Here is a 25,729-nt window from a genome sequence, read left to right as displayed (position 1 = left end):
CTACTTCCTGTTATCCAAAATAGCTTCTAATGTGGGCCAGATTATTGATGCAGAACATTGGACACTCCCTGTACATTTCAAGGACAATCTGTACTTTGAAGTACCAAGTAGCTTTTGTTTTGGTTTAAGAGAGGAAACATGAGTCCATTTCTTTATTTCTCCAGTGCTAGTTATCTGTTTAATAATTTAACACAGAAAATGTGATGCCTAGAAAATATGGAGATTTTATCATTAGCTTTTTAGCCACGTGAGCTAAAATAAATAAGTCCAAGTGGAAAACTAGTAAGATTTCTGTACTTGAAGAAAAAATAGTCTTCAAAACTATAGTGATTATTTTTAGCATTCTATCAGTGAGATTAACCAAAAATTAGATTTCTAAATGTTTTCCCCAAATTTACGTAGCTTAATTTTCCCAGATTACACAATACTATGTTTCTTAAAATTCAACCAACATAGAAAAGTATAAAGAACAAAGTGATAATCTTTCCAATACCACTACATAAATAGATGACATACATAGACAGTTGATAAATAAACAGTTGACAGATAAATAGATAGATAATAGATAAATAGTTGATAGATACTAAATAAATAATAGATAGATAGATAGATAGATAGATAGATAGATAGATAGATAGATAGATGTTAGTATTATGGTGGATATCCTTTCAGGTGTTTTTCAATGTACATACTTATAAATGAGGAAAAATGGGTTTACACTATGAGTGCTGTTTTATTCTCTGCGAATTTTTTTAATGGAGCAATATATTGTACACAGCTTCATACATCAATAAATATAAGTCTATAATGGCTTTGAATGGTTGAGTAATATTCTATTTTAGATATGTGCTATTGTTGGTTTAACTAATCCGCTCATGTCTAGTTTTTCACTATTATAGATAAGATTGATAATCTTTTAACATAGGATGCTTTTCTTTCTATATCGAGTTTTACTTTAAGAAACACAGACTAACTAACCATGAAATAGTTGATGCCTTTTAAGAATCAGTTTTATAATCATCTTAATGGACGAGTTTCCAAAAGAATAAGCTCGTGAGAGCCTAGTAATCATTATCAGTGACTTAAAAGTTTGAATATAAGTTAGTATAAATTTCCCACCGTTATGGAATATTTTTAAAGGAAGTCACCAAACCTTTCCTTCAGATACAGTTAAACCATCTAACCCATCCACACTTACTGGAAAGGGAACTTCTGAAAGGAGATTTATGTCAGGAGCAGATGCCTCCTTTCCTTTGATCGGGCTGATTCCCAGGTGGCGAAAGGCAGAGCCGTCAGGAGCATTTCATTTAAAATGACACCAACATTTTTACAAACTAACACCACCTGTGTTATAACAAAGCTCAATTTAGTCCTTGTATTGCAGAATATAACATTGAAATCAAGGACGCAAGTCAAAAAAATCTCTAACTCCGATATAATGTATAGTCTATTGCGGTACTGGAATTTTATTTTCCTTTTCCTTGAATCACCCAGACAACTGTCTCAGCTCTCATTTCTATGTTGAGAGTAGAAGTAAGAAGTTGTGAGAATTCATGAAAGTAATAGGCACCAAGATGCTGAAGTCTTGCCTCATGTTCCTGGCAATAATTATTTCACCTGCAGAGTAGTTATTGATACTTTAGTCTGATATACACAGATCCTCTTCCCGGCTGGCTCCTGCCTGGCCTCTGCTGCTGCCGCTTCTTCATTCTGACCTGTCTCATATTTATTCCTATTTTGTTCCTCAGCTCATGGTAAATGGCCACAAAGAAGGTGCCTCTCCCTCCAAGTTAGCTCGGATAGTAGGAGTCACTTAGTCTCTGTCTCCTTCCTTCCTCCCTCCCTCCCTCCCATACTTCTCTCTCTCTCTCCCTGAGTAGTACCTACTTGAAACTTGACAGGTATTAACAAAAAAATAAAACAGCGCAGGGCCTGGTTTAGATCATGAGAAATCTTTATAACCTACTTGTTCCCAAAAAGATTGAAAATAACAAAAAATACACACAACCAGATGCAGTCTGTTTTTCAGTGATGATGTGAGTAATTTTGGCCTGTGGAATGTACCAATTAACACCGCCTTCCTTCTTCACTTAGTGCAGATATGTCCCAGTTTTGCTCAAGCTGAGAGTTGAAGAAGTTGGGATGGTGCTAGAGTGGAGACTGGGGAAGATCCACTAAGTGTCGTATCTCTAAGCCATTGAGCACCAGCACTGGCATCTATTGAAGGGGCATAAGTACTGGACCAAAATGAGCGGGAATCGAGGGGAAAGACAATCCAGGACAAGGAGCAACTGGGTAGACAAACTGAGTGGCTGCTGAACACCTGAGATGACTTTCCAGAGCATGTGTACCTTTCTACACACAGCCTGTGACTGACTGTGGAGGAGTCAGTATGGAATCAGTAAGGAGCAGATAGCCCTCTCACTCATCTTTTAGGTGTTTTCACATTGCCTAATGCTTAGATATCATCATGCCAACCATTTCTCTCAGTGCTGTTTAAATTCCATTCCTACTGAAACTACTGCTCAATCTAGTGACTCTCAAATAATTTCAGATCCTGGTTTGTAATCTTTTCTGCAGGTGGCCAACGTGCCCCTCTGCCTATGGCTTGAACTTCATTTCTGCTCTTGCAACTATTCAGCAGGCTGTATCCTGCTGGGTCCTTTGTCCATATCCTGCTGCAGTTTTCTCATCTGGCCTAGGCTCTTGTCTTCCACTTGCATCATTTATCCCTCACCAGGCGTCTCAGTGACGTTGACTGATGAAAATCAACCTTAACCTATTGCTCTCTTTTCTTCAGTCTGTCTAAAATGGATTGCTTAGCCCGTGGTTAAGGATGACTACCCAGTCAAAGAAACCCCAGTGTCTTCAGTTAACTCTGTGCCTCGCTAGGTCTTCTATTGGTCATGGTCTTGACAAGTGGCACCATTACCCGTAAATCCTGTCTCTAGATAATCATCAAATGTGTTTCTTTTTCCTATTTTTAGGCATTTAACTCCCTGTTGAACTTCTACCACTATTCCTACTTTTTGTATAAACGAGTGCTCCCTAGCTTGGTATAAATCATGGGAATGAATATACCCTGTACTCAGTTCAATGAACAAGGCTTCCTCACGTCAGACCACTTCAGACCACCTCAGATCAATGCCATTCTCATTCTCAGGTTCTCTTTGGTGTCATCCTATCTTTGGAAGGTGATCTTCCCAAATTTTCTGATTTTAAGCTTGTAAGGCTGTGTAAAAAAAAAAAAAAAAAGAGAGAGAAGAATCATAGCATAGTTTCCATCAAGAAAAGAGGAAAATTATTTGTCCATACCCTCACTGGGCATTTAGCTCCTTATTGAAATACCATTTGTACCATGGCTATATTTAAGTAAGAACTTTTTAATTTCACAGTGCACAAATTCATATTCAGAATTTCTGAGAACTTTACAGATTACATTTTTTTTCCTTTACGAAATAAAGAGCCATCTAGAGGAAAACTGTCTTCCAGTAATTCCAACTCCTTCCCATCTCTCAATTTTTCTGAACATCCAAGAGAATTTAGACTGCCTGAGGGTAAAGCCAAGAAGAAGAAGGAAGCTGATCGTAAGAGATGGAGCTAAAATATTGTCACGAGTTAGAAGAAAAATACAGAGGCAGATTTTCAGCAGTACCATTTCTTTCTTTTTTCAATTATTTTCCAGCAGACAAACACTTCTACTACAAGGGAGAAAGTTACCTGGCTATGACTCACCCTAAAATTCTGCATCCAATTCTCCATGTAAAATAAAGGAGACACTGGGAAGATATTTCTGTTTTGTTTGTTTGTTTGTTTTTATTAGAAAACTTGTTTTACACAATTATCATCATTAGCTAGCCATTTAAATAAAAATTATTGCTTAGATGGTATATTTCATACCATTGTGTTTAAAAGAAGGCTATGCAAAGGTGACATTTGTTTGGACTATGAGTTCCTTCTCACCTAGGTGCTGGCAGCTGTTCTTTGTCACCTCTAGCCATCTGTTGTCTTGTTTTGTCACCTTGTCTAAGATTTTTGCCACATCAGATCTATCCACTTACTGTCAAACTGTTCATCTTTATTATTATATGTGAAGTTTCGGGGCTTGTCAACTACTCCTATAGTTAACATATTGATCAGTCCTGGCTCATATTACTGGGCTTTGCTGGCTCTTGCTGCTATTGAAAGGGAGACGTTTCAAATAAATCACTGAATCTTTTCAAGTCCCACGTTACTTTGGGGTTCAACCCAATTATGACTCTTCATCGTCCAAGTAGTTCTTGTGTCTCCACTTTACCTTGTCTTTCACTTTTTACGTATCATGTATGATTCCCTGTATTTAACATTCGTCTGTTGACTAGTAGTGCCTTATCAGCGTGCTTGTATCTGACCCCTGTATGCTATAGGACAAATGTACAATTTAACGCTTGCCCTTGCTTTTTTAGGCTAAGCAGACAATAAAAGACATAGTGGTGTAAACAAAATAATATTCCTGAATACCCTTGACTTAAGTAAACCTTACCAATGGATTTTAATTCTTACCATAGACAAGCAGTAGAAATTTAGTTATATAAATGATTATTTTTATAATCAGTAGTTGGAGAATTCTTACCAAATGAGTTGACCAAGCCTCCTACAACTTTTTGCAGTTTATTCATCTTTACGTGCAAATTAAGAGAAAAACACTGGTATATCTGGTCGTAGTAGGTAATGTCCAGAATACTAATTTCAAGATGCCTGTCAATGTGACATTTAAAAAGAAATCTACCTTCCACCTGAAACAAACAAACGAAAAAACAGGAACTTGTTTGACCTGGTGAATTAAACTCTGTATCACAATAAATAAATAAATAAATAAATAAATAAATAAATAATTTGTATAGTCAAAAAATAAATAGACTATCTCCGTGTGCTTAATGGGAAAACATCATGTAACTCAACAGTCAAATGTCTGTTGGTTTACTAACATACCTAGAGCCTCCCAGAGTAGTGCCTTGAAACAAAATCCATCCCTTCATACTCAGTTTGATGAAAATACTCCATGACTTATTCTTTTAGGAAACAAAGATATTTTTAGTTCTTTGATCTGAAAGTGCAACCCATGGAGGATTGCTCAGTAGTCAAGAGAGGAAGTGGGAGGAGTTCTGGAAAGTGTGCGGGTGTGTGATAACCTAATGCCATCAGATAAGAAGATTCAAATAGGACTGAAAACAACAGTTCTTCCTCTGTATTCCAAGCACTTATTAGAGCAACCCACAGTGATGTTTCCTTTGGCGGGCTTGTCGAGCATCTATTAGCCAGTGGTTCTCCAGTCTAGAATTTATGACAATGTGAGGCACTCACAAGGGCTTGGACTAAGTGCTTTAAATAAATTCAGAATATTATTTTTTTTCTCTCCTGTGAATTTTTGTTATTGAAATTATTAAAGAAACGGTAAGCTTTCCTGGACTGTGTTGCTTACTTATAAATTCCATATGAAGGTTGGAAATCACATCCTTATGTTGGTACTCATCTTAATTTTTGAACATTGAGAAAGACGTGGAGCAGCCCTCTGATCTCTTACAGAAGAGAATGACCTCACTTGAAATTACTAATTGTTCTGCTCCTCTCTGTGACACAGATGAGCAACAGCAAAACATCTGGGTTAATAGAGAAGAACAACTGGATGAAAAATAACACTGTTAATTATGTCATACAGGGTTCTCGGTGGCCAGTGTGTTATCTTCTGATATAGATCAAGTATTGAATGTACAGGAGTATGTAGGTATTACTGATGTTGAGTCTATCTGATCCTTTTTCTGCATAAGAGCAGATTTACCCAGACTCTTAGAAGCAGTTACTAGCTACCGTTTCCCCGAAAATAAGACCTAGCCCGACAATCAGCTCTAATGCGTCTTTTGGAGCAAAAATTAATATAAGACCGGTCTTATTTTACTACAAGACCGGGTCTTATAATATAATATAATATAATATAATATAATATAATATAATATAATATAATATAATATAATACTGGGTGTAATATAATATAATGTAATACCGGGTCTTATATTAATTTTTGCTCCAAAAGACACATTAGAGCTGATTATCCGGCTAGGTCTTATTTTCGGGGAAACACGGTATCAGCAGTGAGGAGTAACTGCCACACTATCATTTTCTCTTGTGCTCTACCAATGATAAGCTTTCTTTTAACCTTGCAACTTAAGAGTATACCATGTCCAAATTACGAGTATACCCTGTTATTTTGAAAATCCTGAAGCTGAAACCATATCTATTTGTAAGGAGATACTACTAACAGACCATTGAGTTTGTGAAAAATTGAGCATTGTGATTTAATTAATTAAACTGTTTACAGAAGAATGGTTTTGATATTTTAAGGTGTATATTAAGTCTCTGCATCTGATCTTCCAAAGCATGAGTTTTTTCCTTCCTAATCCACAGGAAGTGTTTCCTCTCTCTTACCTAGTTTAGCTGTAATAAAAGGGCAGTGCATTTGTTACCACTTCATCAGCTCAGTGATTCTGCTAATAACTTAAGAGGGAGCTCATGGATCAATTCCTAGTCTCCGAAAAAAAAAGAAGAAAAACATACATATATGAAACAATCATCATCATATTAAAAGTATTAATAAATGATACTCAATACCACAGTTACCATATGGACTATGAAAGAAAAAAGGAGTTTTTCTAAAGAAGAAAACCTTTCCATTTGACTATAATGTATACTACATATTCAAGCATGTGTTTTGATTTTTTTCCCTTATGAATACATTCACAATAGTTAACAACCAAAGAAAAAGTCCTCATGTGTGGTTATTTTCTCATTAGACATGCATTGTACAATTGGATAATAGTCAGCATGGTCTCTGGAAATTATGCTCCCTCATTCTGAGAACAACAGGTGTCTGGGCTACTGAATTAAACCCAATTCAGCAGGTATTTATCTTGCATTTGCTAAACCATATACATTTCTTAAGGTAGAAAGTCTGAGGCAAAGAGGAAAATGCTTTAGGGAGTTTAACTTACTGTCAGATGCATGTCTCTTTGATGTTTAAAGATAAATTTGCCTACATATGCTTCAAGGGAAAACATCATGTTGCTCAAAACTCAAATGTCTGTTGGTTTACTAAAATATCTAGAGCCCCCCAGAGCACTGCCTGAAAATAAAATCCACCATTTCACATTTGAGTTAAGAAAAATCATCCATGTTATTGAAGATTTAAAGAAGATGGTAAAAGTGGTTTTATTGAACTTTGTTTTATCTACCAGTTTGACATCTACATTCCCCCTGGATATATGGAAGCACTCACATTCCTGGCACAGAGATAGGAAGTTTTCTCCTGTGCCCTGTTCTGTGCCATCATAGAGAACCAGTCCTTTCTGAAATAAAGCAGTAAGTGAGAAAGTCTGTCATGCCACATTTACTGAAGGCTGTCAAATTCAACAGGAAGGGAAGATAATACAAAGGAAGATCTCTTTTCAATTAATTTTTAAGATGATATAAGTAAAACAATCCAATAAAAGTCATGCTTCCTGTACCCTTTCTTTTACTCTGCTTATACGTGACACCTTGAGTGTAACTAAACAGTTAACACTTCCAGCCTCCATATATAGTAGAAGGCTTAAAGAAATAAGAATAATAGAAAGGGAATTGAGTTAAAACTATAACCATAACATTTCAAAAATGAGAAAATAATTTTTAAAAACCTCATCATTCAAATTTGGCTTTTAGGTGTATATTGACAGTTCTCTAAGGAAGTTCCAGCCGAGGAACACAGATGGTGGGGGCGGGGAGTGCTTTTCTTTCTTCTTCTTAATTATCCTTTGCTCCAGGTACACCCTTCTGGGAGAGAATCACAAGCAATAGTGAAAGACCCTGTTGGATCAGCCTCGGCTCTCCAGCTGTGATGGCCTTAATTAGAACAGCCAGCACAGCCTCAGTTCCTATATACAAGTCCCCAATTATTACTCAAGATATATAGGATATATGGATTATAAAAGCATAGAATTTTACAACTGGATGATCCTGTGGAGGTCATGGACCCAACAGCAGCATCTTATAGGTGAGGCAACTGTGGCCTTGAAGCTTCGTGCTTTGTAAAGCCTGAACTCTGGCTTAGCCACTGCTATCACACCCCTTTTATAAAGTTTCCAGAATTCCCACTAGGGGCAGATATAGAGCCAAGTACGTTATCCCACTACAGCTCTGTTAACAAATTTCTGTTCCAGTGTTTCCAAATTCGGAAAAGAATCTATAGTTTCTGGCAAGGCAATTTGGAATAGCTTGCAGTAGCATTTTTAAGTATTATGATAAAAAGTGATCAGCGATTGCTCATGTATTCATTCACTAACCATTTAATAAACCTCTACAGTGCTACTTGAGATAGGGTTGTGAATGAAGGCGTATGAAGTTTACATGAACAAGAAGAATGGAGCCTTGAAATGGAGAAGAACGTTCCAGGTCTTGTGTAAACAACAAGCATAGAGCTCTGTGGAACACACTTGGCCAATATATCAGGGCTTAGAGATGAGGTGTGGAATCCAGTGTTGTGCTTTGGAAATGTTCACTTTGAGATGTTATGAGACATCCAGTTAGGAGATGTTGAGAAAATGCTTTTATCAAACAGGCTGGAGCTCAGGGGAGAATTCAAGATGGGGGATTGATGTCTGTGATTCAGGAGCATATAGCTGACATTTATTTGGATGAGATCTCCTGAAGGAAGATTGTTAATAGAGAAGAAAGGGACCATTGCTCACTTGGTCCTCCCAATGTTTGTAGTTCAGCAAAAGGAGAGGAGACACCAATGGAGACCAGAAACAAGGGTAAAAAAATAAATAAATAAATAAATAAAAAGAACAAAGCAGAACAAAACAGGAGAAGAGGGTGATTTGGAATCCAAGTGAATAGAGTTTTAAGAATGAGAGGATAACTAGCAAAGCCAGTGCAGTGAGAGATCATGTTAACATGGGACCTGAGAATTAGGCTTGGGGTTTGATGAGCTGAAGGTGTGACACTGTCAGGAGCGTGTCCATTGAAATGTGGTGGATGGCAGTAGGCTCAAGAGAAACTGGAAAGAAGAGGAAGTGGATGTATTAGAAGTTCCTTGGAAGAGTTTACAGTACAAAAGAGTAGGAAAATTGATGGTAGCTGGAGGGAGACATGAAATCAAAGGAGGTGTTTATTTTAATGAACTGTCTTTAGATATTTTAAATGAACTTACTGCAAAAGTTGATAATTTAAAATATTTGACGCTGTTTGCTCTAAAGTGAGTCTCGTGTTGCACCAAACACAAAGAAGATTCCTGAAGGTTTCATAGATTCTTGGATATCAAGTTTAGAATAAATCCTAATAGTGGAATAGTCTGACCTCTTCTCAGACCACCATCCCTGCTGGTGAGGCAGCTCACTCCATATTTGGACAAACCTAACAGTCACAGCCAAGTTCTCCGTGTGTACCAAACAGAAATCTGCCTTCTTGTCATTTCATTCAGCATCCTAGTTTTATCCCATTGGGCCACACAAGCCTTCTCTGTGTCATCGTACACATGAGGTGACCTTGGTCTCCTCAGTTCTTCTCTTTTACAGGCCAACACTCCCATTCCCCATCCACTCTTTGTATGATGCGATTTCTAATCCCTTTGCTGATCTGACGACTACTGCTTTCCAGTGGTCCACAGCCCCACAAAACAGCATAACCAGCAGATTTTGTGGAACTTCAGTTCTTCCCTTGACAATGACTCCTCTATTCAGACATGTCAGCCTCTCCAGAATCCAAGTGAATAGAAATTGAGCAGAATGGGTAAAAATGACTATTCTCTTGACTATTATCTTGGTAAAAAGAAGTTAATGAGAAGTAGGTGGGCGCATGTCAGTGGAGAGTTTGGGTTAGTGGAGCGGTCACCGTTGTCTTGTCCTCACCTCCGTAATTAGAGAGACCTTGTTTGTGGAGTCCCGTGTTACATATGTGCTGAGAGCACATCTGGGTGTGTTACTTAGTGAGCTCATATAATTTTCAGAACCCTGTAAGCAGACATCTCTATCCCTGTTTAATAAATAAGAAAATAAAGGCCCATAAACTCTAAATAAATTGTCCAAAATCACATGGTTTCCAAGTGGCAGCATTGACATTAAAAACAAAATCTGTCTGACCTCAGAGTCTCTCTTGATCTGGGCACTTCTCAGTATACTCAGATTCCTGAAACACTTTGGATGTTTTCTTCTCTCTGTGGTTCTTTAAGATTTGTCATTTCATTACATTATCCTTCTTATTATACTATGCTCGTCATTGTAGTATACTCTTCAGATGTTTTATTTTCTAAAATATTTCATTATGTTTCTCTGTTGAGTACCTTCTCTGGGTCTCATGCTATTCAAGGCCCTGTAGAAGACGCTAAGATGGGAAGAAACGCAACTCCTACCCCTAAGAGGTTGATAGTTCTGTGGAGACAACAACATAAATGCACAAATGATTATATAAGGCAAAAGATGATGGGTAATCGTGAAGAGAGACACGAATAAGTTCTCTAGCCTCTAGATCTCTGTGTAGAGGTGGGGAGGACATTATCAAATGGAGGACCTTGACATTCTTCATGTAAAACCATGATGTCAGAGGAGTTTCAGAGGATGAGTGAATGAGATTGTTCATAGGAGGGCATATCTCACATCTGGGGAACAGCATAATCAATGGGGTAGAGGTGGGAAACCTTAAGGTAAGTCAAGGACATCTTGTAATTTAGTTTAGCTGGAGTAAAGGATGCATGTTAGAGATTAGTAACAGACAAGTTAGTAAAGCCAGGACCATATGTCAAAGGTGTGATTAGTGTTTTGCACCTGGAAGGTATCATACAGGATTTTATTTTTTTTAAAGAGAATAATTTCAGAACATACAGGTGGCTCATGCTTTTTGGTTTTTGTTTGTGTGTGTGTGTTTAAAAGAAACGACATTTGTAATTATAATTATTTTTGCCTTAACACTATACAAAAAACAACATGTAATATACTATGACCTGTTTGGAATATCACCAGAAAAAATAGATTTTGCCCCATCAATTTCTTAACTGAAAGTTTTCTTATCATCTGAGTTGTTGTTTTGTCGTATCTTCAGGTTTCATCGATTGAACACAGTTTACAAAGTTTTTGGTAATAAAAAAAATAAGTGAACATTTTAGGGGCAAGTGGGTTCTGATTCTCCTGTTAAGTGAAGTATGCTTTTATATGTTGAGACTATAGTTTCAGACTAGCAAATACACAAAAAAGCTGGTAAAATATGAAAGATTGTGTCTAAGAAAAAATACTTGATTCAACTGAGATTTGCTAAATCTTGTATTTCATTTTCAGTAAGTATTTCAAATGCATAACTAATTCATGTTTAGTTGACAGTCACACTAGATTGTCACACTGGTCCTTTGCTCACTGGTCCTAAAGTCTCTCAGGACTGCACATGTGATTCTTGCTTAACTCAAAGCTGTCCAGTATTAATGGTGGTATGAATTGATGGAGCAGATGTTAACTGCCAACTTCTCAGACAATAAGTCCCCAATGAGTTCTAGTTCTGTACCTTTCAAATTGTAATTTATGCCACGAACCTCTATCTGTTTAGACCTATTTATTATCAAAACTCATTTCTGTGATTTTTCTGTTGAGAGGATGAAAAATTTTCACATTAATGGGTTTTTATTTAAAGCCTGTAAAATCTAAGAATTTAAAATAAACTAGATTTATATTGAATTTCCTGGTAGAAAAAAAAATGGTTTTCTGAGATTACTAGTAGCCTTTCTTGATAACCAAACTATTCATAGACTATTTCTTTATTGCATATTTCTTCAATAATCCCATAAAATGGCTAACAAATACCCATGATCTCTAAAAAGGCAAGCTTGAGAAAAAAGCACTTAAAACTCTGGGCTTTCCTAGTTTTGCTTTTGCAAATGACTAGCTGAGTAACTACTTACTACACGGCTGCAGATGCATAAGCCACTGTCTCAGAAGTTGCTGTTAGTGCTGGATGCTCCCAGGGCCCAGCTGGGTGAGTCTTTTCAGGGCAGTGGTCTCCTCAGGCCAATGTGGATGCAGAGTAGGGAGGGAAGAAAGTGAGCTGTCACCTGGGGAGCAGCTTTAAAATGTGCATGTCTCCCTTCTCCCTCCTAATATTTATCAGAACTGCAAGGGGAGGAAGCAGAGGCATGTGTGTTTTGGAAAAACTCCTCTGGAAAGTCTGATAAAATCCATTCCTCCCTTCTCCCCAATCACTACCATCCATAATGTAGGGGAAGCTTGGCTCTCTGAGAGGATTCTTTTTCTTTCTCTTGACCTTGCTTGTCCTAGAACCCAGTCAAGCCCTTGCCAGGCCTCTCATTGGCTGTCCAATGTGAATCTACTCAGGCCCTGAAACCATAAAGCAGTCTCCACAGAAAATCCTGTACAAGAGTATCTGCCTTTCTGTGTGAAACTCTATCACTGATCATTTTAGTCTTAGAATATTTTACACATTGTGAATGCCCTCTATATGTAAATTATCTATTTAATCCACTACGGAGTAAGACTCTTGCAGGCACAGATCATATAATACACTTCTTTGTCCGTACAGCCTAGCATTGAGCAATTATTTTAAAGTTTCTGTGGTTTTTGTTGTTGACATTGATATTGTTTTATTCTCTACCGTCTTCCTTAGCACTCATTCTGGTCTGAGACATCTGTTTCTGATGACGACATAGGCAGATGGTAGTCGTTGATGTGTCTTGAAGACCAGCTAGACTTTTGAAATCTATAGGTTCTCAGACAAAGAATAAAGGTGAAATGTTTTTTAAAAATGTGAGGCATTTACGTCTAAGATACATGACCAATGAAACATTGTTATCATCATTCTTAAACAAAACATATACGAGCCTAAGGCAGGCATTAACCTCTTTTATTGAGGGTGACCATCCACCTGATTCTAAATTGATGTGTTATCCTCATAATCTTAATTCATAATAGTTGAGTTTTATGTGGCATAAAAGGAATTTTCCACCAGACAATAAGTCTGACCTAAATACATTTCAATGATTATGAATGACAACCCTGGATTCTCAACTAAATGAGAACTAAAGGGAATGGGAGCATAGGAGACTGCCTGCTACCAAGTCCCAGTTTAGCATCTTACACATCCAGTGAGAGAGGTGTTCTAATCTCTCACAGCAATATTTCTACAACAGATCCTGTACGAGAGAGGATGTGGGCAGGAAAAAGAGAAGATGTGAAATGAGAGGAAGTTGCTGAAGAGACTGAGTTCCCTTTATGCTTATTTCTGCCTGAGCAGTTCATCCCATGAAAGTAGCCCTAGTCAGTACCTTTTTCATTAGTCTACAAGTATCCTCCACTTTTCTTCTACTCATTATTTAGTGTGGTTGAATTGGATTGGGTCCAATCCTGGTTTTTTAGAAATGTTCCTTCTTTTCAGTGAAAGCTATCACACTGGACATTTGTAATGATCTAAATATCTAAAAGTAGAAGATTTGTTAGATAATTAAGTATAATTATTCAATGGAACCATGGACAGCCTTTAGAGTAATGATGTAGGAGTTCAGGTAAAAGACTGTGAATAAGGATATTTTTATTTTGTATTTCTCCCTGAGACTTATCAAAAACAACAAAAAAGAATGAAAACATAATGGAAAAAAACAACTGTAACAAACTTGAAAATAGTCATAATCCAACTCTCCCCCCCAAGAAAAAACAAACTTGAAAATAGTCATAATCCAACCCTCCCCCACCCAAGAAAAAATCTGCCAAATACTAGTGACATTTGAACCAGCTTAAGTGAAGGACATTGAAAATGCCTCCAGAGCTCACACAGGGCTCGGGCCTCTCTAAAAGTGAGCATCATGGTCCTGAAATAATCCTTGACAAAGATTCCAAGACTGAGGCCATTGCAAGCCTGGCCTGTAGATAAAGAAAAACGTTCTTACACAGACCTGTTTCCTCAGTGTAGCACCTCAGAGAATTAGGTCTGGAGAAAGAAACAGAGATACATTTATTCTCTCTGACCTAGAATAAATGGAATGTAGTAGTTTGTTAAAGTAGGAATATACCATCAAAGGGGTTTCCGTTAAGTACGTAGGGATGATTCAATATTATGAATGCTGTTAGTGTAACTTATATTAATAATTAACTCAAAGGAGAAAAACCATATACTCATCCAAATGTAAAATAAGGTATATGAAATTTGTACTTAATTCTGATTTTTAAAATATCTTCATAGTGTGTCAGCATCAGGCCTTACAAGTTTTAGAAACATTTCCACTAAAGTCAGCAGTCACATACCAGCCAAGGCAATCAGACAAGAATAAAATTTGAAGTGATATGGTAAACTTATTAATTACATTAATATGAATGTAACATGACTGAAAAACACAAAAGAATCAATAGAAAAACTGTTAGGGGCAGTAAGAAAATTTAGTAAAGTGCTGAAAATTTATATGAAGAAAAATTTGAACACCGTTTGAGGAATATATAAAAGAGGATTTGACTGCATTGAAAGACATATCCTTTCTTGGAAAAGAAAACTCACTGTAAAGATGTCAGAGCTCCTTAAATTAATCTAAACTTGCACTCTCAAGCAAGATATTAGCAAGCTTTTTTTTAAAATTTGAATTAATCAAACTGATTATATTCTTTTGGAAAAACACACAGTATGTAATATCCGGGGAAAAAAATCTGCAAAAGAACTGTGAGAGAAGATCAATTCTATCAGATGTTGGAATATATTTAACAACCACAGTAATTTGTACAGACATATCCTTAGAGCAGAATATATAGTCCAGAATAAACCCACAGTTGGAAGAGATGGATAGTCAGTAAATTATTTGGAGACAGTTGGATGACCACGGGGAACAGGGGAAGAACCAGCTGACTTGTTACCTCCCATATGCACAAGCACACACACTCATGCACACACTCACACACACTCAATTTCAAGTGGACCAAAGATATAAATACATTTATTTGAAATTGACATTTTATAAACCAACACCACTTGATTATTGGAGATTTTACGTGTTTCAATGCAAATTTAAAAACATGAAACCACAGAATTAAAAGAAATTACACAGGTTTTTTGTTGTTGTTGTTGTTCTCTTTTATAATCTAGTAGAGGGGAAATCCTTTCTTAGCTTGTCAAGAACCAAAGAGGGATTGATTTGTAGATTTTAGTATGAAAGAATATCTGCATAACTATAACTAAACAAAAAGCAAATTAAAAATGTATATACTTTTGTAATTACATTAATTATATCATTTGTAATAGATGAAGGTCTTTATAAACCAGTGAGAAAAAGAAAATCAAAGAGTAGAAAATGGGCAAAGAACATTAAAAAAAAATGTTGCATTTAGGTAACATTCCTTTAAGTAATAAAGATGCACATAAATGTTGAGTCAGTAGTTTTGCTTCTAGGATTTTATCCCATGGATCTACTTGCATTTGTATGCAAAAATAGGTTGCAGAGTTGTTGATTGCAGCATTTTTGGTAAATATACTCTGTGTGTGTGCGCGCACGTGTGTGCGTGTGTGTGTCTTTGTATGTGTGTCTGTGTGTGTGTGTGTGTGTATTTTAAACCTAGATACATCCTAAGCTTCCCTATAGGGAACTCTTTACAAATAGTAAAATGCTTTCATACAATGAAATATTTATCTATTTTAAAAATTAGGAAAATACATAGTGTAATGTGAAGATGTAGAAACATATATATACTTTTGTCCCAGAAGTTGGCTCTGCATAGGTAAGAGTGTGTGAGCATCTACAAATATTAACTTGTTATATTAAACGTTATATTAAAAATGTAAGGATAACCAAGAAGCTATTAACATTTATTGACATCAAGATAAATTAAGTAAAAAAGTTAGATAAAGTATAACATGATCCTACTTGTGGTCTCATTTTCTCTCTTTCTCTCTGTCTCTCTCTCGTATTTATTGAAACTGTGTGCCAGGCACTATTTTCAGGGCACTACATGGGCTATCTTATTTAAACCTCACAACAACCCCAAAGAAAGGTTTTATAATTATGTCCTCACTTTAGCCAATGAGGATGTTGAGGCATTGAGTTTAGTAACTTGCGAAGGATGCCAGAGCCAGGATTCAAAACCAGGCAGTCTGGCTTCAGAGTTTATGTTCATAACCTTTAGGCAATAATGCTTTCCTGCATATACATGCACAGAAATCCATCATACAAAAAAATGTTTCACACAAAAAAATGTTTGGAAGAATATAGCTTTATAATCTCTGAGTAAGATAGTATATTTTTTCCTTGTAATTTTTCTGTATATATTGTTCTACAATGCATGTGCATTTTTGCATGAGATTTTTAATAGGGTGTTTTTATTTAAATACTTTATTTTTAATAGGGTGTTTTTATTATAAATACTTGTATGTAAATTATACACTCTGTGACTGTTATACGATTTTACTGTGCTCCTACTACTTTCTTTTTTTCTTTCTTTCTCTTCCTTCTTTCCTTCCTTCCTTCTTTCCTTCCTTCCTTCCTTCCTTCCTTTTTTAATAAGGCATAATATTCTGTTGGGTACTATAAAAATTTAATGCACATAGGCCTGCCTTGTCCTCTAGTGGTGAAATCTAGCATATTACCTGGCAGTTTCAGATTTATACTTTCCACTAAGAAAGATACCAGGTCAACACTTTTGTCAGCATTCTGATGTACCTTTTATCTGTCTGTTTTCTTGGGAAAAAGCTGTGCAAGAGGCAGCAGTCTTTCTAGTAAGAGCTTCTGGGAATGTTTTTGCTTGTTTGTTTCAGGCTGATTTTTATCCTCACTGAACATTTAAACAGCCTGTGTCAAGTTCCATTTTCTCATTTTAGGTTTCCTGTTACCATTTTTTTTTCTTGTTGCTCTCTACTTCTAATTATTTTAAAACTACTGATTTTAATTTTGAGAATCAGTGGGCTACTAAGATCTTGCTTTGTTTCATGTTCATACTTCTTTTCAAGGCTCATGGACTTTTCCTCCTGTCCCCATCTCCCAGGATCAGGGGGTCGGCACAGGGTCACTGTTAAGAACGCAGGCTTTGTGGCTAGACTGCTGGCCTTTCCTCTGCTACTTAGTTATACAGCTTGGATACCTCTCTCTACCTTTGTTTGGCCATCGATAACATGGGTACTACGAAGATAGACTTCTTGATTTGTTGTGAGGAGTCAATGTTTATCCATGTCAAGAGCCAAGAACACGTAATCAGTGCGTTCAATCAAGGTTAGCTATTGCATTAAATAGACACTTATGTAAATTCAGTTGCTTCCATTGAACATGAAAGGGTTGGGAGAAAGAGAATGGACATTTATCCAGACGGTGAAAGTGATTCCACCTGTCTTTTCTCTGGCTCTGAGACAAGTTTGAGAATGAGATGGGAATCCAGAGCCTTCTCTTCCCTCAGTCAGCCTCAGCATTCGTTTACTTCTCAGTGCAGGCAGCTCACCTCCCTGACTACAGTTCTAGGCTTAAAGATATGCAATTTCCATATTGAGATGGCTAACGCATCTCAAGCTATGAATTTGTCTTCATCTGACTGTTTTTGACCTATACAATTGGCAATTTCATTTGGTTTAACCTATTAAGTTATGAAGTGCTGGGAAATTCTTAAATTTTGCCTCACTTCAGAATTGAATTACTAAGAAAGATAAGGCATCACGTATATTTTTTAATCACTGCTTTTCTTTCTTTTTTTTTTTTTTAAGGGACTATGTTTTCTGTTTTTCTCCTTCCCTGTTTGGATATGTCTATTTCTGAAGCAATTTTGAGTAGTGGAAATATGTTTTTGGCGACTCCTGGACTCAAACCCATCCCTGCTTCTTTCCTCATTGCCCCAGGATTCATATATTGTCTACTACACCCACATCTCCTCTCAGGAAAGTACCTAATAAATTCAGTCATGCAGAGGAGCAAATGACAAATAAGGCCCAGTGCTCTCCTCTAAGAGATGTGCGGATTTCAGCTGCCATCATCCTTTTCAAGAAGGGCATGAATGAGGAATTACAGGCAGAAAGGCTCTACTGAGTCACTGAAAGCTTTCATGGGGTTGGGGCTTGACAGTAGGGATTTGAGGAAGAAGAATTCCCGGAACCTGTAAGAACAGATATGGCCTGCTTCCCAGTCTCTGGAGGTAGGGAGTTTCCTGTTTCTCCAGTTTTTCTGATGGAGACTTGAAGACCACATGTTGGGATTGTTGTAATAAAATAGATAACATTTATCAATATCTTATTATCCTACATAATCCTCACAATAACCTTAGGAAGCTGGTGGACACTCTTAATTTTTTTTTTTGGAAATGGGGAAATGGAGACTTGAAGCATTGAGATAACGCAACTCGTAACCGCAGAGCTATCGCTACAAAGTCTACAAGGATGGGTGGGGGTGTGAAAAAGAGAATGTTGATTGTGATGGCCTTACAGGCACCTCCCCGCTGAGCTTCCTTGATTTTCATCTGGGACCCCTGCGGCCAGGAACTACTAGAAGCCCTGCCTCACAGTGGAGGGTCACTGTCTAGAATCTCAGTAGCGATAATTCATAATATAGTTTAAATGCATTCCCTTTTAGTGCAAAATAACTTTAGTTGGTAAATATATTATTAGATAGCAGCCTATTTGTTGTTCTTTATCAATAAAACACTGGTAGATGTATAAGATCTGTAACACTTCAAAAGTCCTATACTCTAATAGGTGTGCTATTAATAATTTAATTCTAATAGCACTTTATGATTTTGTCCATACTTATAGCCAAATGCTAGGCATAATAATCTGATTTTAAAAATGACAAAATATTGAATAATTGCAACCTTTCACAAAGTAATTAAAAATATGAAATATATTTTCCTTGCAGACTTATGAATATCAGCAAATGTTGAAAAGGCCACAATATATGTGGCTGACAGTGTGTGAAGTGCAAGGAACTGATATAATACAATTGTGCTAAAAAGAAACTAAAACCTTTGTTTTATGGCCTATTAATAATTATATAAATAATGTCATTATTTATTTTGCCAAAAAGAAGTATACTTTTCTAGAATTAATAAATAAAAACCAGGTTCTTATTAGAGCAGTCACAACTTTAAATTATAGTTTGTGGTACCTTATTTGTGAATCAAGAGACCCATTTACTATTATAAAATTGTACACTTGAAATCTATATAATTTTATTCACCAATGTCATCCCCAATAAATGTAATAAATTAAAAAAAATAACAATTTACATTTCAAAAACTCTTTGAAACTAGACATTAACAGAATAAATTATCACAAGATCATATAACTTGATTTTCCTCCTGAGGTAACTTCATGTTTGCAGCTGTTCAGGACTGCCATAGTTATAAATTTGATCTTTCGTTTTAAAATTTAATTCCACATGTATGTGTGCATGCACGTTCAGGTATGTGTGCATGCACATGTGTGTGTGCATGCACACACACACACACATCTTTAAGCATTTTTATGGAGTGAGCAGGGCTAGCTATGTGGAAAAAATAGATAAATATTGATATCACCAATACAAGGAAGGATGTGAGAACTAGAAAGTGTTGAAGACAAGGTGCTACAGATTTTGAGAGGAGGAAAGAGAGCTTGCAGGTATGATGATATCACGGGACGCCTTGCTTTTGAATTAGGCACCAAGGAGGAGGAGAATTTTCAGCAGAAGTGACAGAGGAGCTGAAGGTCTCTGAGGTGGCAAGGCCAACTTGAACATTGACCAAAGACGGGGTGGGGAAGCACTGGAGAGACAAGTGCAGGCTGTGTTTAGAAAGTATGGAAAGGGTACAGTTTGGCAGAAGCAAACACAAAACAGTACAACTAGGCCTATGTGGGTTATTGGTGACATGACCGGAAAGTAGGTTGAGGCCAGACTGGAAAAAGTTTGGAGTACTGGGATATGGCGTAAGAACGCTGCTAGGCACTGCTAACCCACTTTAAGGTGGCAAGGGAGTGATGTTATCAGAGTTACGCTCTGAAAAATTCATCCAGTTTAGTGAGTAGTGTACATCAGAGGGCAGAGTGGCTGGAGTCCGGCGAGAAGAGCACAGATGCATAAGAATCAGCTGGGAGCGTTTGCAAAAATACCAAGCTGTCGTGTGGGGCGCCCAGCAGGGTCTCTGGTCCCACTCCCCACATAAGAACGCAGGACATGGTGAGGCCAAAAAGGAACACCCACGGAGCCATAGGTAGGGGAGTCACACCACTATACTCTCACTGGCGGCTGGGTTGGAGACACAGGAACCAGGAGCAACACAATTCTCAACCCTCACTGTGCCGCTTGCACGCTCAGCCACCATCTTCTTGCTAGCTCCCCCTTTCTTTGCTAGCCTAGCCACCGCAGTTATATTCATGGCTAATGGCTCACTGGTTACAGCTGACGGCCAACTAGCCACAGCTGCTGGCCATTTGATCACAGTCGATGGCCATTTACTACCTGAGCCAGCACCTTTCTATGTGAGGCCGAGAGCCTGGAAACTGCTTTTTGGGGCTCTGTCCCCACACAAGCCTACGTCTTATCAGGAGTGACTGATTCAGGGAGACCGGAGGGACCCAGATGCTGCAATGTAACAATAAGGGCCCCAAATGACTCTTAGGTACACGGGGCAGGATGTACCCTTTAAGAAACACTAGGAAGAGACGAGGGGTGTTTGACTAAAACTGGAATGGGAGTGGCCTGAGGATAGAAGGAGTGAAAGCAATTGACGGTGACTAAGGTTGAGAATCAGGTAGGAAGAGAGGCTAACCTCGGTTGTAGTTAGTAGGTCCACACGTTAATTGTATGTTTACATGGGTGTTTTCCCACCCCCCCAGTTCCAAAGGATGCAGTGGGCACTCAATAAGTATTTGTGGAACGACACCAGTCTTTGTGGGCTCAGAGACGCCTGTGTAGCTCTGGCCTCTCTCTCAGGGAACAGGGAGGTCACTCTGTTTGAGGCCTTGCTTGCACCTCGTGGCTGGTGACAGACAGAGAACAGTCTCGAGCTCGTCCCTGTCCCCTAGCCCAGCAGGTGCCACCTCACACCTGTGCCCATAAACGCACTAGCCCACCAGGGCCGTCTACAGTGTAGCCTGCTTCAGCTGGCCAGTTGAATTTGTGTTCAGTGCTAAGTCAGGGGACATGCAGTTCTGTGCACACACGTCCCTGAGGCCTCTCAGGAAAACTTTTTAAATGCTTTCATTGTGATTAGCTCTGCAAGGGTAGGTTTTGGTAATAAAGTTTACTCAGTAGACAGAAATTGGTCAATGGAGAAAGTAAATGGTTTAAAAGGCCAAGCGAAAAGCCACATTACAGGTGTTGAAGATGCCCCACCTTTCATGCCTCAGGAATTTGGACAGGACTCAGGCAGGACTGCTTATCTGGGTCCCCAGGGTCGGGTCCTCAGCTGGAAGACTTGGATGTCGGGGCTGGAATCATCTTGAAGCCCTCTGACCACATCTGGCAGCTGCTTCTGGCTCTTGGCTGAGACCTTAGCTGGAACGCCTGCATGTGGCTTCTCCATCAGGCCTGGGTGTCCTCTAAACCTAGTAGCTGAGTTCCAATGGCAAGTTACCTGAGAGACAGCCAGTCAGAGCCCTGTTTGTCTTAAAGACTCAGCCTCAGAAGTCTCAGAGCATCACTTTGACACATCTTACTCGTCATGGCAGTCCCCAAAGCCCACCCGATTTCACGAGGAGGGAAAATAGTCTCGACTTCCTCATGGAGTAGCAAGGAACAGTAGTAGCAAGGTTCCAGAAGTGTGTGTAGGATCAGACAGTGCTGTGGTCTTTTTCAGTAACACAATCCTTCACAGCATGATTTAAAAAAAGTCTTTATGTTACTAAATTTAACCAGTGGAGACTGTTTAATGAGAAGCAGCAGGTAAAGTATCATTATACTTCTAGATTTACATTTCTTGATGTCAAGGATACAAAGTCAAATGTCTTCTGAAATAAATTATAATATTAAATGAATATGTTTCCAAAGACTTCATAGATTTTTAAGTGGATAAACTGGAAATAAAATGAGGCTCTTTCTGTTAAAAAAAATTAATAAACTAAACAGAGAAGTGACTGTGATACAAAGTATTATTTAGATGACTTCATAGAAGATATATGCATAGTAATTAGAGGTCAAAATTCTTAATTAGGAAAGTTAGCAGGAAAGCCAGGTTAGAGACGTTACAGGGTTAACCAGTCTTAGACTCTGCAAAGCAGGAAACCTTGAAATCAAAGTCAGAATATTGTAATTGAAGAATATGAAATTTTACATTTCATGAATTTAACAAAAGAAAAACAGTTTGTTATTGTTCTGCTGCTGATGATAGGAAAGAACTGTTTGTGCTGTCTAGATTTGTCTAGTTGATCGAAAGAATGACCCTTTACAAATATACAGACATACAGAGACTCACACATATACACCCATACCCACACAAACACTGTGTCACATTGCAGTACAGACAGGGAAAGGAAATGCAGGAAGTAAAGACGATGTGGGGCTTGTTCCAAGAACGGTTTGCTTTTGGTATTTGCTGTCCACGTGGGGCCTAGGAGATGCTGTAAGTCTGCTTGTAAGTAGGTAAGATATGGTGTAGTAAACGAGCAAATTATCTTATTGCCGTATTTCTTGTGAAGCTAAAACATGACCAAAAAGCCCTCAAGTCTGTGATAATGGGGATATGTGATACCAGGGAATGTAGCTCTTCACTCCTGTGAAAAATTACCATAATGATTAGAAACATTTCACTGTTAGAAATGTTTTGATTGAAAATACCACAACTGTGTCATATCTAGACTTAGTTCATGGTTCGAGGTGAATTTTCTTTACCAGCATCAGGATACACAGCCTCTTGCAAAGTATGTGGAGGTTGTGTCTGTATTTCTACCTGCAAACACGGGCTGTAGCTTAGCCGAGTAACTTCTCGAAGGCCCTGCACTAATTGTAGCTCCTAATAAATTTCTTTGTGTGATTGAACCATCTGCAACAGGTTTTATTCTTGGTAAAGAATACAAAACACTTCATTAGCTCCCGCAATTGTGGGGGGAGGCTTCCTATCCAAAGCTTGATTTAATTTAAGGCGAAGACAAGAAAATCCCTTTTTATTATATGAACAATTAGGATTGTCTGACAATTGAAAGCTAGCATTTTATACATGCCTCCATTTATTTTTAAAAAACCCTTTTTATGTAAAAATTATTGGTATAAAACATACTCACGGTGGCTTACCAACTGTTTTCCAGAGATCTTTTGGTAATGCTCAGTCATTCAGTCAAATTGACTCCCCATTTCCTCAGTTCGCTTTGAGGGCGATCTACTCTTCTTTATTCTAATGGACTCTGTGGGATTAGATCTGAGGAATCCCAGACTAAGCTGGATTTTTCCACTGATCTTTGACAGCCAGATTTGGGAGAGTGTAAAATAATTTTCATACTTCCTCTAGCTAATTTTAATAGAAAGGTCAAGAATCTGGCTATCTGTTCCTATACCTGCTGTGACCCAAGTATCTTGCCAAGGTTTTGAAAATACATTGGTCTGTGAGTCATTGTCTCGCTTGGAAATACCTGTGCCTTTTGAGATGACCCAGCATTCCGTAGTAACGATTCTTTAGTTACTTACCTCTGACAAATTTAGGAATGTATACTTGAGAAGTTGTTTTGATGGAAAAATGACGAGATTTAGAGACGTGAACACACCAAGCTGCAAAGGATTAGTCATTAAGAACCTTGAGTATAGTATACTCTTGGAAATGGGTTTATTGAAACAAACAAAGCAAACTGTATATGAGAGTATTGTCCAATGTGCATAGTAGGACTCAAAGATCAAGACTATAGGGTGGGCTGGTGTTTCTGCCACAAACGACTACTCATCAGTTCTCCCAAATGTACTTCTGAGCTGTAATGCTGTAACATTTGCCAGTCTGGATCACTGGAGAATCTGCTATATATAACAAGTTTTATTTATTGTGGATATATCCTAAAGCTATAAAATGTGAATATATACCAATAACTGCATGAAGCAAACAGCTAATGTGAATTAGATTTAGCATTAGTAAAGAAAGATGGGTTGGTATGTATGTATTTTTTTTTTTTTTTTTTAAGAAAAGAAACCACAGCAGGAACAATTTAATGGTTGACTGAATGGTTACCAGAAAGACATGCATGGACATGTTTGCTGATTAGTCAAGGTTGGCTTTGTTCTTCTTTGGCAGATTATGTAACAGTCCTTTCCCAGAACATTACTGATAATGCTGCGAGGATTATAAGAGAAACTGTTTAAACTGAATATTTTTAAAGAAGTTATATTCACATCGAGTTGCTAAGATGGAAGGTAATAATAATAATGAAATTTACCACAGATTAATTGCCTACTATGTTCCAGGCACTGTGCTGTGTGTGTTAACACATACATGGCCCAATTAACTCCCCAGCAACCCTATGAGGTAGCTGGTATTAGTTTCCCCATTTTAGACCTAAGGAAACTGATGCTCAGAGAGGTTAAGAAACTTGCTCAAACTCACACAGCTAGTCACACAGCTAGTTCACTGAATGAACTTAGGTCATTCAGATGAAGGCTGAACTATATTGAAATGCAGTATCACTGTGCTCTTGAATGTTATCAGCAATCAACATAATTACATTATCATACAAATATTTTAAGGATCTAAAGCACTGGTTTTTAAACTTCAGTTTGGATCAGAATTGCATGAGGAGTATGTCCAAAGCAAACCTCTAAACGTTAAACAACTCTCTAGATGTCACCTACAAATATATCTGTGTAGCTATAGCTAGCTACACAGATATATCAATATGGTGGATTTTGTCCCTCTTGTTCATTTTCCCCCCTATTTCGAGGTTCAAATTGTAATGACAAACTGGTATCTGTCCACTGTCACAGGGTGGAATCAGGAGATTCTTACATGCCTGATGAAGGCTTTTCTAACGGTGAGGAAATGACTCAGAGCTCGGATGCACAGCACTGTTTTTAACTGTTTTGGGGGGTAAAGGGGGCAGTAAACTTATATATTCTATGGCTCCACTCGGGGAACAGAACTTCAGCGATAGTCTGCTTTGTTTGAAAAGGAACCTGGTCTATTCCTTAGTCATAGAAATCTGCCTTCTAGGATAAATGTTATTTTAAGATAGTAAGGTGTTATTACCATAATTAGTTTCATAATCTTAATCAGATTTTTTTAAAAAAATTATTGAGCTGTTTCTCTAACTTAGGATACTGGGGTAATGGACTTCTATGGGGAAATCTCAGCAAGTCCTACAGTGAAATTATAAAATATGAGAGTCCCAAGGTTACATGTGCAGCATTTCTTGAGGGTGTTTTCTCAAAGCTTCCTGAACATGTATTCCCATATTCAAAATTAGAGAATGCCAGTTTGGGGCCATCTAAAGGAAAGAGAGTTGTGAGAAATGGAATCCAACTTACTTTTTCATTCTTTCTCTCTAGCTTCTCTCCCTAGGGACCTACACCACCTCTCAGGTTTCACCCTTTGCAAAGTATTTCTTTCTCATTCCGTCTGCCTCTTCTTTTCCATTTCTGGAGGCTATTCAACAAGGTGTTGTCTAATTAGAGCAATTGACAGTGAGGTGTGAATAGCAATAGACCAGCCCTCCCCAGTAGGTGTTTACATTCCTGAAATGTTTGTTAGACTTCTTACACTAAGTAACTCCCTGCTCCAGAATTTGTGGCTGAGAGGTGTTCTCTGCTGGTATGCTTTCCTTGCCTACCCTAGGA

At 37.8% G+C, this 25,729-nt stretch overlaps 1 protein-coding gene and 1 long non-coding RNA gene across 2 annotated transcripts in view; one reads left to right on the top strand and one right to left on the bottom strand.

The window, feature by feature from the left end:
- SYNE1 (spectrin repeat containing nuclear envelope protein 1) overlaps positions 1-25,729 on the top strand; it is a 417,051-nt gene that overhangs the window by 24,041 nt on the left and 367,281 nt on the right. The window lies entirely within an intron of this gene.
- Positions 818-23,307, bottom strand: LOC117015646 (uncharacterized). The gene is made up of 3 exons (XR_004421762.1): positions 23,203-23,307; positions 4,613-4,775; positions 818-3,232 (listed from the first exon to the last, which is right to left on the bottom strand). It is a non-coding gene; the product is annotated as an uncharacterized LOC117015646 (long non-coding RNA).

Source organism: Rhinolophus ferrumequinum, chromosome 3, assembly GCF_004115265.2.
Source record: "Rhinolophus ferrumequinum isolate MPI-CBG mRhiFer1 chromosome 3, mRhiFer1_v1.p, whole genome shotgun sequence".
NCBI classification, from domain to species: domain Eukaryota; kingdom Metazoa; phylum Chordata; class Mammalia; order Chiroptera; family Rhinolophidae; genus Rhinolophus; species Rhinolophus ferrumequinum.
Note: the sequence above shows the minus strand (reverse complement) of the source record. Positions and strands in the feature narration are given on the sequence as shown.